Genomic DNA, 19,220 nt, shown 5'->3' with positions numbered 1-19,220 from the left:
GGCCACTCCACTACACCTTCAATAACTCCCTATAAGTTTACGAAGAAAAATAACCTGGCCTCTTCCTGCCTCCCAGCCCCATTTTATGAGCCAAACTTGATGCTCCAGCAATAGTGATTAAAATTTCTTATACATGCTTTAAGCTCTTTTAGGTTTTTGAACCTTTGCTCAAGCTTTTCCTTCCAGAATTGCCCTTTCCACTTCTCTTTATCAATCTTTTAAAGCTTAGCTCACATTTTCCAACTCCTGAAAGTATTCCATTAACTACAAGACTGGGTTAACTGCTCCTTTCTTGAGTTCCTACAAAAACATGTCCCCATCTCTAACTTATCACATTCTATTAAAATTTTAAAATTGAGAGTCCTTTAAAAAACAATAAAAAGTCTTCCAATAGACCGTGAGTATCACAAGACCAAAAAACCAAGTGTTTTCAACTTTGTAGTCATTTACCTAATATAGTGCCACTCAGTAAATGTTTTAACTGAACTGAGATGCTGATTTTAATACTGGTTTTTAAGGAGTATCCATTGTGCAAAAAGAAGAAGAATCAAGAGGCTTTTTTGATTGTTTATTTATTTGTTTGGGGGTATTTCAAGTGAAGTCTTCTTTCTGGCTAATGCTACACAAGTATATTAATTAATACTAGAGACGCAGTGCACGAAATTCGTGCACAGGTAGAGTTCCTAGGCCTGGCCAGCAATCAGGGCCGATTGGGGCCTTCCTTCCCCAGGCTTCTGACTGCCGGCGAGGGCCTTCCCTCGTTCCGCGCCACCCCCTGGTGGTCAGCACACATCATAGCGAGTGGTTAAACTCCCAAACTCCCAAGGGGACAATTTGCATATTAGCCTTTTATTATATAGCAGTGGTTCTCAACCTTCCTAATGCCGCGACCCTTTAATACAGTTCCTCATGTTGTGGTGACCCCCAATTTTATTGTTATAAATTGAACATAATTAAAGCATAGTGATTAATCACAAAAACAATATGTAATTATATATGTGTTTCCCGATGGTCTTAGGCGACCCCTGTGAAAGGGTCGTTTGACCCCCAAAGGGGTCGCGACCCACAGGTTGAGAACTACTGTTATATAGGATTACACACGAGCAACATAGTTGTTGAGCTAGTCAACTAAATGCTTTCAGATGCATTTTCCGGGCTTATCATAGGCAACTGCAATTTCCAAGCAACCTTGCCCTCTGGCTTCCAGGAAGATTTGGCTGGTGGGGAGGCACTCAGGGGTGATAGAAGGCAGAAGAGGGAGAAGCCAGAGTATTTCTCTTCACTCTCCCTACTTCCTGACACATCCTTGGCAGAAGCTTTATAACTCCATTTCCCTCCAGGAGTCCTGCCCTCTGAGGTCCCAGACCCCACCATGAAGTCTCAACTATGGCTCTAGCTCCCCTCCCACTCTCAGCCCTGGCTTTTGTACTCTGGTTATACCAGCTTTTCTCATCTTCCCCCAGCCCTAATGGTATCATTATTAATATTTGGTTTGTCTCATAGTCCAGTTAGCATCTCAGCAATTACCTGTGCAATCAGTTCCTGGATTAACTTTCCTCTGATACAAGTCCTACTGTGGTTACTGTCTTCTGGATGGATCCAGGCTGATTCTGTTTTTAACTGCCATTTAAAATAGACTGAATTAGACATACTTCAGCATATGTATAAAAACTTTTAATCTTGAAAAAAGCTTATTACACAAAAAATATTGTTCTGAATACAGATAAAGGGATGGGGGAAAGAACCATACATTAAATTTGTAAAAATAAAGAATATAAAATTTTATTCATACCAAAGTGTTCCTCACTGCAATGAAGTCTTTCCTCAGCTGCAATGTTTGCCTGAATTAAGTCAATCACTTATAATAAAAATGTCATTTTTTAAAAACTTATTTAGTAGAGGGGAAAATTGGAAGGATTATGGGAGTTGGAGTCACTGTAGGCCAAGACATCTGTTCAAAGGGAAAAAAATGTTTAAGACCTCCTGTCACTGACTTATTCAAACCCACAAAATTCAGTCCTTTTTCAAGACAAATCCAACTACACTAATCAGTTAAAAATATACCTTTAACCATTAATATTATTTCATACATTTTTTAAAAGGTCATAAAATGTTAAAGTTGAAAAGAATTACTTTAAACATAAGGAATAAGGGCACAATTTATAAACAGTTCAGTGTTAACAACTGACTATTACAGGACTTTTCAACTCCTCTTTCCTGTAATCATTACATGAAATTCCTTAAATAAATTAGTCTAATAAAATAATTCAGCAATCACTCACCATCCATAAAATATTTCAGAAAATGAAACATTCCAGAGTAGAAAAAATATCTATTAGTTGTTTTTAATTTCTGAATGAACAGTATTTCTTAGCCACTAAATTAGTCGTTCTTTTTTAATATTTTTGTATTGATTTCAGAGTGGGAGAGAGAGGGATAGAAACATCAATGATGAGAGAGAATCATTGATCGGTTGCCTCCTGCACGCCCCACAATGAGGACCGAGCCTGCAAACAGCGCATATGCCCTGACCGGGAATCGAATCACGACCTCCTGGTTCATAGGTCAAAGCTCAACCACTGAGCCACACCAGTCAGGCTAGTTGTTCTTGATCACAGAAAAATACCATTAGACAATGATCCCAAAACTAAAGCAAAAGGTCAATTTAAGATTACAGACTTGAAAGACAGATATGTAAAGAAAGAGGGGCCTGAGGTTAGTAAGGACAAGCATTTCCTGAGCAACTACACACTGCTAGGCAGTTTATGTAAAGTACTTACTTAAAACCTCACAGTGAGGAAATGGAAATCCAAAAATGTTACATAGTTTTTTTTCCCAAGCAACCAACCTAACTAGCAAACAGCAGAAGTAAGATTTGGGTTCAGTTTTGTCTGGTTCTTTCTTGCTGTCTCTGAAGCAATGTTCCCGTGAGTGATTTTAAGCTAACGATGAACCAGAGAATTACTTTAAAAAAATACAAAGGTTAAAAGGACAAGACAATCTTTAGCCAGTATTTTAAATAGTAATTATTATCAAACACACACATTTTTGCATAAATACTTGTTTAAGTATAAAGAGAACTTTACTTAGTACCTATTATGTCAACCTCTGCAAATAAACCAATTACAAGGACCTATCTCGAAAGCTTGTAAGTAATTACCAATTAATAAACATTTCTCACTGATTCAAAAGCTCTAAAATGAGATTAGCATCTCCAAGACACATCCAACCTACTCCCCTCACTTTGTACATGACTTATTATCATATGCTGATAGAATAGCCCTATCAGATCTTGTTGATTAATTATTCCGCCTAGTTGTCTGATTAATGTCTGAAAACTCAGTGGAAAGTGAGTTATTATCCTAGCCCCTTTGTGCAAATTTGACATTTGTTTTCTACCTGCTATGTGGTCAACAATATCCTCTATATTAGTCCTTTTTTTAAAAAAAAAAAAAAAAGCCCGCTCCACTGAAATAATACACTTTACATTACAGCTTGGTACATGCATTCATATAAGGAAAAAACTAGGTTGCTTTTGTTTTAACCTTATCAGGGTTTGTAATACTGTTATAGGATGTGAAGATACGACTGTATCTAAAAATCTTTGGTTCTGCAAAAAAGTCAAACTAGAGCATGGAAGAAATTTATCAGTAAACCCTAATAAACAGACTATAATAGTAATTTCTATTCCTATAAGGAATGACTTTGATTCACATACAGTTTGATATCATGAAATAACACAAAATATAAAAAATTTAAAGATAAAAAGAAAAACAGGCTCATTCCACTTTAACCTATAATTTTTCTGATAGTACAACCACTAGTTAAAAAGAAATTACCAGCTTGTGAAATATAAACTAAAGCTCAAAATATAAAATACAAAGTCAAACGTAAACAAGAAAAAAAATGTCTATGTGGGTTTTTTTACTAAGGCAAATATATCAACTTAGAAAGCATAATCTCAATGTTCTTTAAAGTTTGTGATTACAAGGGATTACTTCCAAGATCAAAAGCAGTACAATATAGACACCAATATCATACGACCTAACTGCACAAAAAATTGCTGTTGCTCAATTTCTGCATAACAGGTATGTCTGAAGTAAATCAAGAAAATTATAACAAGATGCTTAATAGGAAGCATTTGTGCATGTATGTATTTAGACAAACTTGTATCACTATTTTTACCCAAATTATTTTTCAAGTATTTGATTGGAGATCAAGGAACTTCTTGAAAGATTTGAAATGCCTGATTTGTTTTCAGTAGTTGTCTCTATAACCTGAATAAACTCAAAAGCTACAAATACAACTTATTATTGTAACCGACATTCTAAAAATGATGTCAAGCCTTGCCTAAATGGCTCAGTTGTTTGGAGGGTGGTTGCATGCAGCGAAAGGTTGAAGGTTCAATTCCAGTCAGGGCACATACCTAGGTTGTAGTTTTGATCCCTGGTCAGGGAGCCTATGGGAAGCAACCGATAGATGTTTCTCACACTGCTGCCTCTTTCTCTTTCCCTCTCTTTCTCTCTTTCCCTTCCTCTCTCTAAAACCAATTTATAAAACTTTAAAAAATATAAATTAAATAAATAAAAATGATGTCAAGTTGCAAAGTTATAAATTACTGAATTGTCTTCGTTATATAACTAGAGGCCCAATGCACGAAATTCGTGCAAGGGTCTTGGCCCCGGTCCCCGCCCACAGCCACCACCCGCCGCCACCATGGCCTAGGGCCTCTGCCACCTCTGCCACAGCCCCCGCCCACTGCAGCTTTTTCCGGAAGGAAGGATGTCCAAAAGGATGTCCAGTCTAATTAGCATATTACACTTTTATCATTATAGATTTTTTAAATTTTGCTGTGATAATAAGAAGTGTGGTTTAAAAAATGCAATCAGCTAACGTATTCCACATAGTTAACACTATTAAATGAGGTAAATGTCTGGATGTTAAATAAAGAATAACAAACTAATAATCTGTAAGGTGTACAAGTAATTCTACTTCATAAAAGATTCTAATTCATGTCTTGACTACAAACAACAAAAAGTAGAGAAAAGAAAATCTAGGTCTAAATATTTTACAGATAGTAGTATCTTTGATTCAAATAGTAATAGAGTGCTCTGATAGCTCGTACTTTAAATTATTGGACGCCAACAAATATATTTAACTTCTGAAAACGAAAGAATAAAGTTTTAAGTTCATACTTTATAACCATTTTCTGAATTAAATTCCTAAAGTATTCAGGTGTAGAATATTAACTGTCATCATAAACTTCAATTTCAGGAGATAGAAATAGTGTGTGTGTGTGTGTGTGTGTGTGTGTGTGTGTTGGTGGTGGTGGTGGTGGTGGTGGTGGTGTTGGTAGTGGTGGCTGGCAATCTTTTTAACTTTCTAAAGAATGCGAAGCTATGTAACCTATACGCAGAATACACAGATGACCTAATGCAAAATTAACCACCAAGGCAACAAGTCACATTCTGACAATTTCTTAAAATCAAAAAGTTTATCATTATTATAAGTATCTATAACTCTTAAACATTAAAAGTAACAATTTCAAATTCCTGCCCAGATTCAATTCATTTTTCTGTGTTACTCAGAAATCCAATAACAGCCACAGACCGTACTCACTGCTTTTTACAAACATTACTCTATTTCCCATGATACCTGGTAAAGTAGTCTTATTCCCATTTTACAGATGAGAAACTAAGTATCTGAAAGGGTAGGTCACATGACCAAGACTGAATTACTAAATGATAGAGCCAGATTTTAACCCAGATCCATCTAACCAACTTTAAGATCTGTTTGCTCTTACATCATTCTAGACTACCATTAATGGGTTAAAAAAAAAAAATGTTCCCCACTATTTTTCCCCCAGAAATTTGTCTTGGGGACTGGGGGATGAGAATAAAGTCATCTCCAGGAGTTATTTTTGCAAATACCAAGACACAATTTTCTCCAAATTCTTCTTGGCTTGACTTTTAATATTTCAAATACAAATATTAAAAATTACATCACTGATAGAGCAAGACTTAAATGCATGCATTAATCACCATAAAAGATGCCCTACAACACTGAAGATTCTGAACAAAGATCCAAAACTTGGAGTAATATATCAGTACAACTGTATCTCTGTTTACTAAGTATAAACACAACAATTTTCTAAGAACAGAATAACTATGTGAAGCTAAGATTTGCTTTGTTATATTAGAATCCTTCATTCTAAGTACTAGAACAAATCAGAATACATTTACAATCAGAGAATAATATTTTACAATTCTGCCTGAAAATGTTATTATTTCACCATTATTCTTGAAATGTATTTTCACTGGGTAGAAAATATTAAGCTGGCAATTTTTTCCCCAGCCCAGTGAGATTATGAAACCAGTTTTCTGGCTTCCATTTCTGTTCCTAGAGCAGTCAGCTATCAGTATAACTGCAATGTTTAGGTAATCTGTCTTTTGTTCTCTGCCAATTTTTAAGATATTCTTCTTGTTGCTGGTGCTCTCCATGTTACTATGATGTGTATCTAGATGTGAATTTCCTTTTAAATATTCTGCTTGTGGTTCTCTGCATTTCTTAAATTCATGGACTGGTATTTTTCATCAGCTCTACGAAATTCTCAGCTATTACTTCTCCAAACATTGCCTCCTTTCTGATTATTTCTCACTTCTACAATTAGAAAACTGATGAAATACTCTCAGGCTTTCTCATTTTATGTTCTATATATCTTAATGTCTTTCTTTTTATACATTTCCTTGTCTTTTTGTGCTACATTCTGGATAATGTCTTTTTTCCTATGTCCAGTTCATTAATTCTCTTTAGCTGTATTTTATATACCATTAACTATAACCACTGAGTTTTTCATTTTAGTTATTGTATTTTTTAATTCTAGTTTTATTCAGGTCTTTTTCAAATCTGTTTAGCTTCCTATTCTCTGCAGATATTTTTCATCTTTTTGTAACCATAAAAAACAGTTGTTTTATACCAGTAATCTTTGTCTGATAATTCCAAAATCTGAAGTTTTAGGGGTCTATGTCCATCTACTGTTCCTGCTGCTTCTTACCACTCATAGTGTCTTGTTACCTCACATGCTTGGTTATATTCTACTGTGAACTAATTCTTTGGAAGATTATTTGTGGGAATTCCTAGGACCTAAGATAAAAATGTATCCTACCTGAAAGGACTTTCATTTGTTTCTGCCAAGGACCTAAAACCATTTTAAATTCACAACTTGAGGCTTTTTTTGGACTAACAGGTAATGCTAAATTTGAGCCACAAGTCAAGAGGGAAAGTCTGCTTAGGAATAGGTATTTTTTTCATGTCCAAAGCAACTATTCATGCAGGCTCCTATTAGCAAGAGCATAGGAAGGGTTTTGGTTTGCGCATACTCTATGGGCATTGCTCTTTGGAGTTCCAATTTCATAGGAAAGGTATTTCCTATCAGACTCAACTGCTTGGGCGTTTCTGGGCGTTAATTTCTATACAAATATGTGCCTTGTGAGGTTTTCAAAACAAAGGCAAAGTTCCCTAAAATGTGACAAATATCCTCAAAGGAAAGCAGTTTTAATATTCTGCTTACTTCTCTGAATTCCTGTTTTCGTATAGATTTTGGCCTGGTAATTTCTTACTATCACATTAGCTCTTAAGGAGAAAAAAAAATTATTTTAGCATTTCTTATTCTTTTCAGGTAACTGTTTTGTCCATATAACCTAGCTGACCATATTCTACTGTTTTCAATTTTAAAAGGTTTCTTTCATTTTTTGCATAAGTCTAACACTGACAGTAATTTGCCTTTATTCAACATGATTCACTGTCGAAGATAGAATTTTTCCAAATCCCAAAACAGATCAATTCCATTGTGTTGTAAGACTATTAAGAGATGAGTAAGATTCTGAAATTAATTCCCCAAAACACAGCCTGTATTATTGCTATAAAATTTCTTGGCCTGTGATTGTTTTACCTCACTTGCAATATGTGTGTATACAAATCTGTATTTCAAACTACTGGAAGATTGGCCAGAGTGGTAAAACAAGACAAATAAGAGAGAACTGAGTTTAATCTTATTTTTGCCAAGAAACAAAATCATAAAGATAAAGAGGTACATAAAAATTGAACAATTCTTCACAATAATTTTTAAAATGTATAAGAATTTAAAAATAAAATTAGGAATATTGGCTATATATGATAGGCAAAGAGCGCTTGAGAAATCAATAAGAAAAAAACTTCCCCAAAATTAGACAAAGGACTTAAATAGGCATTGAAGAAATAATAAAAGCAATCTGTCAATTTTTACCAATAGTTTAACCAAAAACAATGATTTGCAATACTTTCTTGGTAGCAAGGCTATGGGCAAATGTAATTTATACCCTGCACTAAAAGTTGGGGTATAAATGAATATTATCTATTAGGCAGTTTAACAATAAGTATCAAAATCTAAATTATACATACCTGATACAATCACACTTCTAGAAATTTACAGAGTAATAACATCAGTGCATGAGGATTTAGGAAAGGTAAAATTTTTAAACAGAACTGACTGAAATTAGAAGCTATATGTGTATTTAAAACTTAAAAATTAAGAAACTATATGAATAACAGAAAATAGTAATTATTTAAGAAGATTGAGAGTAAAATTTATTTTAAAATTTTTCACTATAAGTAGTTCTTTGACTATTTTTAAATTAATGATATATGATCATGATTCTTGGAGGTTGAAGATATAGACAGAAAGTAACTCATCCAACAACTTTTATAGTTTTATTTTGTTTGTTTTTTAGGTCTGTTTAGTGGATTAAACATAGTCACAAGTTCTTTGCCACTTTCTCCATCAGGAGATGGAGTTTAATTTTCCTCCCATCAAATCTGGGCTGACTCTATTCAACCAATAGAAGACAGCAGAAGTGATGCTCATCAGTTCCAAGCATAATCTTTAACAGGACTGGCTGCTTCCACTTCCTACTCTTAGAATGCTTGTTCTTGGGACACTCCCCGTCAGAACCCACCAGTTGTGCCCAGGCCACATGAGGAGGCCCCATGTAGGTGCCCTGATTAACAGACCTACTGAGCTCCAAGGCAGCAGCCAGAATCAACTGCCAGCCATCTTGGAAGTAGTAACTAACCAACAAAGAACTGATACCAAGTAAAACCAATAAACTACTCCTACCAACTGCTATACAAATTATAAAATCATGTATGAATAAATATTAATGTTGTCTTAAACTATTAAATTGTGGGGAGATTAATCACACAGTAGTTAATAACTGGAACACCCTCTTATTCACTGCTGTATTTTCAGTACCTGGTATGACATCAACTTTTAATAGGCATAGCACCAGGAGTAAAGATGATGTATATGGCCTTGCCACTCACAGACCAGTCAAAAGTGGGACACAGACTCTTAGGTAAAAGGACAATTATAATACATTAATGTCATGGAATAGTACAGGGTATCTGGCCTAACAGGACGGCACAACTCAGACTTAGTGGTGTAAGGAAGCTTCCTGGATATGGCATTTAAGCTGAGACTTCGCAATTCAGTAAGATCAAGCGACAGAATATGTCAGGCTTGAGACAAACAAAAATAATAAGCAGTTCCCAAAACTCAAAGATTTCAGTACTTTAAACTAAATCACAGAGTATAGGAGCGGTAGAAGAAAGAGATACAAGACTGGGACAGAAGTGACGGAAAATATTAAAGGTTCAAAGCTATAGAGTAAGAGAATCAGGTGAGCGGTTAAAAAGATCACCTGGCTACAGTGACACCAGTCAGAAAACCTTACAGAAACATTAGCAAGAGACAGAAAATCTGGCAAATCAAGAGATAATGTACCAGAGTAGGGATCAAAAGACAATGGGGTCAAGAGGTAGAATACACAGAGCCCAATGCCTTTAAGTGAACTTTTTAAAAAAAGAAGGTAAAACCTAGCCAGGTGGCTCAGTTGGCTGGAGTGTCCCATACACCAAAAGGTTGCAAGTTTGATTCTTGGTTAGGGCACATACGTAGGTTGCAGGTTCAATCCCCGGACAGGGCACATACGGGAGGCAACAGATCAACGTTTCTCTCTCTCTCTCTCTCTCTCTCTCTCTCTCTCTCTCTTTCCCCGCCCCCCCCCCCCCAAATAATTTTTTTTGCAAAAACCTATCCTTGGGTAAGGATATTTTAAAAAGTAAAGTGTGTCTGCCAGGTTTCTAGCTTAAACAACTAGAGAGATAGTGGTGTCATCCACTGAAATAATAAACTTGGGAGGGAGGATAGGTTTTGCAAGAGAAGATGAACTTTCTGTAGGCCATTCAACTGTGGAATTACCCAGTAGCCAATCATATAACACGGGTCTAAAACTCAGGAAGAAATCAGGGTTGGAGATCTAAGATAACAGACTCTTCAAAAGCTTATTCTATCTTTGTAACACTAATCTCTCACTATCTCCTCTGTAGTCCTCAACCATTCCACAATTCTCTGACAATCTGTCTTTAAAAGGTATCTGGCTCTCTCATTTTGTTAACATTTCCAAAGTAGTGGCTTTATGTTATAAGGAAACCCAAGTTTAATCATTGTTTTGCACAGGCTGTGCAAGGTAGGATGCTTAATGGCCACTGGTCAGGGCATTTTGCAGATAGTTTTAGTGACAAGAAGGAAGGAAATTCAAAGCGCTGATCAGGAGCACTTCCCAGAGAGGCACAAAGCATCTGTTCTGCTGATCAAAGTAGAAAGCATGGAGGGGAGCTATTCTCTTAAAAAAGAAGAGGTATACCTAGAGAATATATAGGAAGTCAGAAAATCATTAGAAGGACAGAGTTAAAGAAGTCCAGGGAAGATCATCAGAAAGTAGAAAGAGGGCCAGAGAAAGAAGAGCTGACATACCAGACACTTCCCCATCCTATCCTCTGCCAGTCACTGCCCCCGGGTCCATTTTTCACTTCCCGATAGTTTCCATTACACTCAGTCTAACAATTAGAAAATTTAATTACACCACCTGATCAGAAAAAGAAAACCATGATACTTGATACTGCAAACAAGCAAACACAGGTCTGATCTCTGTAGTCTATCAGACTTATCTTTTAATTTTTGCCAAACCACATAGAAAAAATCTTCAAGCTCTAAGGAGATAAAAATGCAAAAATCTCAGAATAATTGCTTGGGAGGTGGAGCTAAACAACCACAATTATTTTAACTTAAAGTACCAGAGAGCTGTGTCTGTTACCAGGAGTCTTTTGACAAAGTGGAATCACAAAACTTTTCAGCTTAGAGATTGTCTTTAATCAGTTTCAGCTGCTATAACAAAATATCATACACTTAGACGCTTTTAAACAACAGAAATGTATTTCTCACAATTCTGAGGGCTGAATGCCCTCTCCCAGGTTGCAGACTGCAGACTTCTGGTTGTATCCTCACATACCAAGGAGAGGAAGCAAGTTCTCTGGTGACTGTTAATAGGGGAACTGATCCAGTTCATGAGGGCTCCACCCTCATGACCTCATCCACCCTCAAAACTTTCTCCCTCAGTTAACTCCTAGTTACCTCCCAAAAGTCTCACCTCCTGATATCATCCCATGGGAAAGGGAACAGGATTTCAACTTATGAATTTTGGGGGAAAACATTTAGTCCATAACAGAACTCATTTGGTGGAATAACTTTCTGAGAGCTGAGTACATCAATTCACAGTGATACCAAATCAAAACATATTCCGAGTCAATGAAATTAAGAAATTCATTCCAGCACAGCTACCATAGTGAAAATTAATCATGAAAAAGACCTTTACATAAAAATGGCTGGCTTCAATGTTATGCTTATCTACCTAGAAAATGTAAGAGAATCAACTCAAAGGCTGCTTAATAAATAGATTCATAAAGTGACTAGTTACAAAATACACAAAAATGCCAAAACTGGTTTGGCTCAGTGGATAGAGCGTCGGCCTGTGGACTGAAAGGTCCCAGGTTCAATTCCAGTCAAGGGCATGTACCTGGGTTTCAGGCACATCCCCAGTGGGAGATGTGCAGGAGGCAGCTGATCGATGTTTCTCTCTCATCAATGTTTCTAACTCTCTATCTCTCTCCCTTCCTCTGTAAAAAATCAATAAAATATATTTTAAAAAATCAGCAGCTCTTTATTCACCAGCAGAAGTCAGGTAGAAATACACTCACAGAGAGAGAGAGAGAGAGAGAGAGACAGAGACAGAGAGAGAGAGAGAAAGAAAGAGAGAGAGAGATCCCATTCACAACAATCTATATATATAAAAACCTAAGCGACCTTTACGACCAATCAGCCAGTCAACCAGTTGCTATGACGTGCACTGACCACCAGGGGGCAGACGCTCAATGCAGGAGCTGCCCCCTGGTGGCCAGTGCACTTCCACAGCAGGAGCGCCACTCAGCCAGAAGCCAGGCTCAGGCCTGGCAAGCGCAGCTGCTGTGGTGGGAGCCTCTCCCGCCACCATGGCAGCACTACCGAGCAGCAGCGGAGGCAGGTGCAGTGGGAGGCAGGCGCAGTGGGCCGGGATGAGCGGGAATGGCTCAGGCTCCCCTCTGGCCGTCTGCCGCTTCGTGCACTGCCACATCCCTCGGGGTATGTCAGACTGCCGGTTCGGCCCAGCTGAGGAGTCCCAGATTGCGAGAGGGAACAGGCCAGGCCGAGGGACTCCACTGGTGCATGAATCCGTGCACTAGACCTCTAGTAAACTATAAAATCTTTTTACTTCTGAGACACGTATGCCACCATGGGTTTCAGATAAGGGGCTATAGACCAGGTCTGGAGAATGCAAAGATTATTTTAAAGAGCAGAGGAGTTGGTTGAGGAAGGTTTAAGTTATACAGTCAGAGAAGCTGTAAGAAAAAAGGGTTTTCTTATTCTAGGCTTCAAAACACTACACCTGAAAATTTTAAACTAAACCTTTCAAACAACCACCAAAAATATATTTAGCATCTCTACAGCCTTACTTCCTTGTTTTGAAAGATCTGAGTTGCCAAACCATATTTAATAATATTTAATTCTCCAAAGAGATAAGAGCATTACTATACCAATTTTGTATTTCATCCACAAAGTACAAACTTTCTGTTTTATAAGCCCATAGTCTTATACCAAAATAAATGTACAATTTCCATTAGATTCATTCAGATATAATCAGTCTTGATTATGTGGATATGATCAACCACACTGCAGATTATAGGGCATACATGGTAGATTAACTACATGCCAGACACTACATTATCATTTATATACATAAAAGCCTAAGTGACCATTACCACCTGTCGATCGAACGACAGGTTGACCTGTCACTATGATGTGCACAGACCTCCAGGCGGCAGACACTCAACGCTGGAGCTGCCCCCTGGTGGTCAGTGCGCTCCCACAGCAGGAGCGCCACTCAGCTCACCAACCGGGCAGATGCTGGGCTCGTGGCTGGCAAGTGCAGCTGCAGTGGCACGAGCCTCTCCTGCCTCCGTGGCAGCGCTACCTAGTGTCAGTGGAGGCAGGCGCCATGGGGCCAGGATGAGCGGGAGCTGCGCCCAGCCTAGGCATAGGCTCCTCCCGGCCACCTGCAGCTTCATGCACTACTGCATCCCTCGGGGGATGTCAGATTGCAGGTTCCAAAACCGGCAGTCCAACATCCCCTAAGGGGTCCCGGATTGCGAGAGGGCACAGGCCAGGCTGAGGGACCCCACCCTCAGCTAATGAGTTTGCCGACCACCGGTGAACAAATCCATGCATCGGGCCTCTAGTTTTACATATGCATGTTATACATATTATATGTATATATGTCTATATATGTATATATGTATGTATATATACACATATATTCTCACTTAATCCTCAAAACAACTTTCTGAGATAGTTATTATTTATCTTCATTTTAAAAACAGAAAAGTGAAGTACTGTGAGGCTCAGGAACTGGCCAGCATGACAGCATAACAGACATCACAAAAACAGAGTATGAGCTTTGAGAAAACATTTATAACAGGACCTGGTGTTACACTGACTTCCTTCCCAAACTCACTGTTATCCCAGTTAATAGAGAATTAATGCTACTGTAATCAGCCCCACAGGCCCTTCCCACCCCCAATACTCTCCCTCCCCCTACCTTTTCCCCCTCCCCCAACTAAACCCAGCCACAATCTCTCATTTCTCAAGTTCTAGCACACACACTGCCATTCTGGTGACCTCCCCATGTTAAGAGATGTCTTAGACAAAGCCTTCTATGGTCCAAGACAAAAAGGGGGTAGGAGACAGACCATATATTAATATGTTTATGAATTACAAATTATTCAACATACAATATCATCCTTTATCCTGAGGTTGTCCTTTTTTTTTGCAGTGTTAAAATAGGATCATGATGACCAATGCTTAGGTGTTTTGTTTTGTTTTGTCCTTACTAGCAAAATAAAATCAGCAACCCTGTCAATCCCCCCAAAACTCTCTCAGGATTAACAAAAATAAAATGAATCTACCAAGTATTCATGAGAAGGTGGAGGACAGGCATAGGCAGGAAATAAAGGACTGAAAACCTGCAGGGTCAAAGGGAAGCAGATACTACTTGTACATTTAATAGTGACATACCAATTTAGAGACTGGTCCAGCAAACAAGTACAAACAAAATAATTCTTTGCAAATTTCAGTATCTTATTCAGTAAAAATTACAAACACTGAAGAACTAATACTAGTTCTTCATTTCTAAATGGGGAAAAAATAAGGGAAACTTTTAAAAGGATGACAGACTGAATGGGGAAAAAAAGGGACATATGTACTACTATTTGTAATACTTTAAACAATAAAATGAAATTTAAAAAATAAAAAAAGAATGACAAATTTGAATTTTAAAATGAAAGATCATAATTTTCAACAATAGGAACGAAGACATAAAAAAATACCATCAAATTATCTTCTAAAAAGGCAACATAGAGAAGATTGTTAAAAGCATGGACTCAAGAGTTAGACGACCGACCGGAGTCCTAGCTGAGTGTCAGCTGTGCAAACGTGAGCATGTTTCCTTAAAGCCATGGTCAGCAAACTGCAGCTCGCGAGCCACATTCGGCTCTTTGGCCCCTTGAGTGTGGCTCTTCCTAAGCCTTAGGAGTACCCTAATTAAGTTAATAACAATGTACCTACCTATATAGTTTAAGTTTAAAAAATTTGGCTCTGAAAAGAAATTTCAATCGTTGTACTGTTGATATTTGGCTCTGTTGACTAATGAGTTTGTCGACCACTGCGAAAAGGTTGTTGTGAGGATTACATGAGTTCAAGTAGCTACTAAGCGCTTAGAACAGTGCCTGGCACTCAGTAACTACTTCAAAAGTGCTGTCATAAATATTAGTTAATAACATAAAGAAACAATGGTAAAGTAAGAATTAATGACTATAAGATTTATGGTACTAAAGTTTTGATGTTACACTTCCATGAAGTTGTTTTAAAGTAAAACCATATTTCTACACATAAAGTATTCGAGGTTATGAGTGACACAAACTTTTCATTTTACGTTTTTTAAGTACATTAGAAAAACATCTGAACCCAGGTAGGAAGGATACCCTCAACAGGTGGAGACCCTTAACACTTTGCCAGTTTGCTTCCAAGGCTCAGGATGGGGATACTCAACAGAGGCTGCTTTTGAATGAGCAGAGAGAGCACACACTCAATACTCCCACCACTTAAAGAAACTTTCATCCCAGCAGTGCATTCAGAGGCTGATGTTGATAAAGCCCAACTACCTAGAGCTGAGCAATTCCTTCAGCTAGAAACACAGCAAGCTTCCATGGGAAATCCACCGACCAGGTGATAGGGGCGCCACTCAGCAGGCACACCTGGTACCTGCACTCTTCCCGGTTGGGGCAGCTCCCCCAGTTCTGCCGCTACCCCGGCCCTGGGCCCCAGACCTGGCCTGCTCACTCTGCGTAAGTGATCTCCCTACGAAAACCCTTCTCAGTTCATCCTATTTGCCCCTTCTCCCAAGTCACTTCTACACCTGGGTGAGTTATTAAAAGGCACTTGTCCACTGATACATCATTTTATTTCTTAGCACACAAGTTAATTACCTCCTTGCTACTCAAGGATGGTTCCTTGTCCAGCAGTACCTAGAAGCTTATCGGAAACGCAGAATATCAAGCTGAATCACAGATCTATCTACTGACCCAGATTTGGCACCTTCAAACCAGAATCCCATGGGATTCCTATGCACATTAAAGTTTGAGAAGCACTGTTCCAAATGACTCTACTGTAAAAATTAAAAACGCTCAATTTCACATTTGAATTCAGAGATATATTATGAAAACAACCAAGATGCGGAATTAGGAAAGCTCATTACGAGAAATAACATATACTTTAATTTCGTTACCACTGATACCAATAAGTATTCAAAGATTTGTACTAGTTTCAACAACAATAATGCTTCCCGCTTTGAGTCATTATTTTGTGCAACGGCACAAAACCAATAATACATAGTTTTATTGAGACTATATCTTATTGTCCAAAGAGTGCAAAAGTGACTGGGTCTAGAAATGCCAGCTCAACCGGCCGCAAACCGTGCACTCTGCATGCTAAAACTTCGGGATTCAGTCCTATTTAAAGTCGACCAATGAAACTTTTTCCAGAAAGCCATTCAGAAAAAAATATCTTTAAGGATGTAAACTTTAAAACATAGATCAGGTTCCTGGAACTAACACTGTTGAATCCTAGCATTGAAAAAGTCACGTGCAGACCCGAACATTGTTTTTACAGGTTTGTGTTCGTTTTTCCAGGAAAAATCCGGGGGGGGGGGGGGGGGTGGAGAGAGAGAACTTTCACCCTCAGCGAAGTTTCTCGCATCCGGAAAGGCCTCAACGTGCATGTTCCTACAGGTGAATACACTGAAGTCGCACTACAACAAGGACACGGTTCTTCCCTCAAAGGTGAAAGGCTCCCATTTCTGGTAAAGGCGGCATTTTAAAGGAATTTTGGGGACGGCGGGCCGGTTTCGCTTCCGGCCTGCGAAGGAAGCGTGCAGCCCGGGGCAGAAAGGAGCAGGGACGTTGACCAAGTAGGAAGTGGCGCCCGACCAAGTCCAGCCACCATGCCTGCCCCCTCGCTGCAGCTGGCCTGGAAGCCTGCACCCCACTCTCCCCAGGGCAGGCAGGCAGGCAGGCTGGGGACGCAGCCTCCACGCCGGCCCGCCCGGGAGCTGGGGGAGCCTCCCCTCCCGCCACCCCACCCCACCCGCACCCCCAGCCGCTCTGGGAAGCGCACGAACGCGAGGCTGTATTAATAACCCCCCGCGCGACAGCGGCGGCGGCGGCGGCACCCGCACCCGCAGGCCGCCCCGGGAGGCGGAGGCAGCAGCAACAGCGAGGGGAGGGGAGGGGAGGCGGGACTGGTCCTGAGACGCTTAGGGGGAACCCGGGCGGGAGCCTCTGCATGTGGGGGATGCTCTGGAGGAAGCCGGAGGCGCTCCGAGGGCTCAGCTTTTTTATGATCATCATCATCATCATCATCATTTTTGCTTTACCTGTGGCGCAGAAGGGCTCCCCAGCTCCTACTCCCTGAATCCTCCTCCTCCCCTCCTCTTTCTCTCTCTCTCTCTCCCTCAGTCTCGGCCGGGCGCTCGCGGGACCGGCCGGCCCGACCAGAAAGAGAACAGGGCGGGAAGGGTGGCGGCGGCGACCAGCGGCCACGTGACCACGCGCGCGCCGTAACGGCGGCCGCTTCCTGCCGCGCGCCCTCCCCGCGCTCCACCTCTCATAACCCCGCGGCGCTCGCGGGTCCGCGGCGCCCGTGCGCAGGCGCCCGCCTGGGCCGGGAGACTGCGCGGGCGCGAGGCGCGCTCCCTCCCGGGGCCAAGTGTGCGGGGCCCCACGAGGCTTGAGGTAGGGAGTGAACCAGCGGCGCAGCCTCGCCGGGCCGGCCGGCCGCGAGAGCGCATGCGCAGGAGGCTCTTTAAATGTTTTCCTCCCTTTCTCGCTACCCCACCAGCACCGGCACCACCACCAATCGCGCAGCTAAAGTCTGGGAACCTGCCACTGGGACTGAGCTACTCGCACTCACCACTCACAGCTGCCTTTCCTGGCGGCGACTGAGAGGAAGGGGAGATGTCAGCCCCCGGTACCCTCCCAGCCTAAGAATTTACATTTCCTTGCATACAAAATGGTCTTCCATTAGTTTTCTATAGCTAAGTAGACTCCTATTCATACTTCAAGACCCAGTTTGTCTGTCACTTCCTCCGAGAAATGTACCCTACCCTGTTTGGGGAGAGTATTAGCATTTTGTGCTGACCTACTTTATTATATTTTATTTTTTTAATATATTTTATTGATCTTTTACAGAGAGGAAGGGAGAGGGATAGAGAGTTAGAAGCTTAGAAGCATCGATGAGAGAGAAACATCGATCAGCTGCCTCCTGCACACCCCCCACTGGGGATGTGCCCCCAAGGAAGGTATATGCCCATGCCCTTGACCAGAATCGAACCTGGGACCCTTCAGTCCGCAGGCTGACGCTCTATCCACTGAGCCAAACCGGTTAGGGCTGACCTACTTTAATATAACCGATAGAGAAGTTATATGTAACAGTAATTTTTTACAAACCCGCAATCCTAGGCTCGGATTTTGTCTTTTCCACATACCCTAGTACAGTATGTGTCTTTAGCATTGTGGCCTCTCAGTAAAGGTGTGATGACTGACTAACAGAATACAGGCAATGTCTAAACCCTGTGTCTTGTTGCCCTCTACTTACCCTTTCACCGAAGCAGAAGCACACGTGGAATGCTAGTGTTTGTTTCCCCTATATGAAAGCCTTTGAAAGGCGGTGCTAATTAGAGTAGTAAATGCTTCAACTTGTAAAAAAGATTTATGATTTTTTATTACCCTACCCTCACCAAGAGCTCCAAAGGAAATTGATACTGTTGAGTCCAGCAAAAGGAAACCAAGGGAGAGAAATGTCAAATTTCCAAAGGTTAGCTAGCTTCAGAGAGGGTCCCTGTATGGGAGACCTTTCTTCACAAACACTCCCCTTCACCCAGGGACTCCCTTTCTTTCTGTTGCCCCACTTTTTTTTAAATATATTTTTTTATTATTGATTTCAGAGAGGAAGGGAGAGGGAGAGAGAGATAGAAACATCAATGATGAGAGAGAATAATTGATCAGCTGCCTCCTGCACACTCCACACTGGGGATGGAGTCTGCAACCCACCTGGGCATGTGGGAATCAAACCATGACCTCCTGGTTCATAGGTTGATGCTCAACCACTGAGCCACAACCAGCCAGGCTCTGTTGCCCCT

General features: G+C 40.3%; 1 protein-coding gene across 1 annotated transcript in view; it reads right to left on the bottom strand.

The window, feature by feature from the left end:
• Window positions 1–17,591, bottom strand: part of TBC1D5 (TBC1 domain family member 5) — a 421,112-nt gene extending 403,521 nt beyond the window's left edge. The window contains exon 1 of the mRNA XM_070433344.1: window positions 17,457–17,591. The gene's annotated coding sequence lies outside the window, so the exon portion shown is untranslated. The remainder of the gene's footprint in view (window positions 1–17,456) is intronic.
• Window positions 17,592–19,220: the final 1,629 nt, after the last annotated feature.

The sequence above is a fragment of the Myotis yumanensis genome, unplaced genomic scaffold (genome assembly GCF_028538775.1).
Source record: "Myotis yumanensis isolate MYYU_CA2020_CCGP unplaced genomic scaffold, mMyoYum1.0.hap1 SCAF_14, whole genome shotgun sequence".
Taxonomy (NCBI): domain Eukaryota; kingdom Metazoa; phylum Chordata; class Mammalia; order Chiroptera; family Vespertilionidae; genus Myotis; species Myotis yumanensis.
This window is presented reverse-complemented; position numbering and strand designations above follow the sequence as displayed.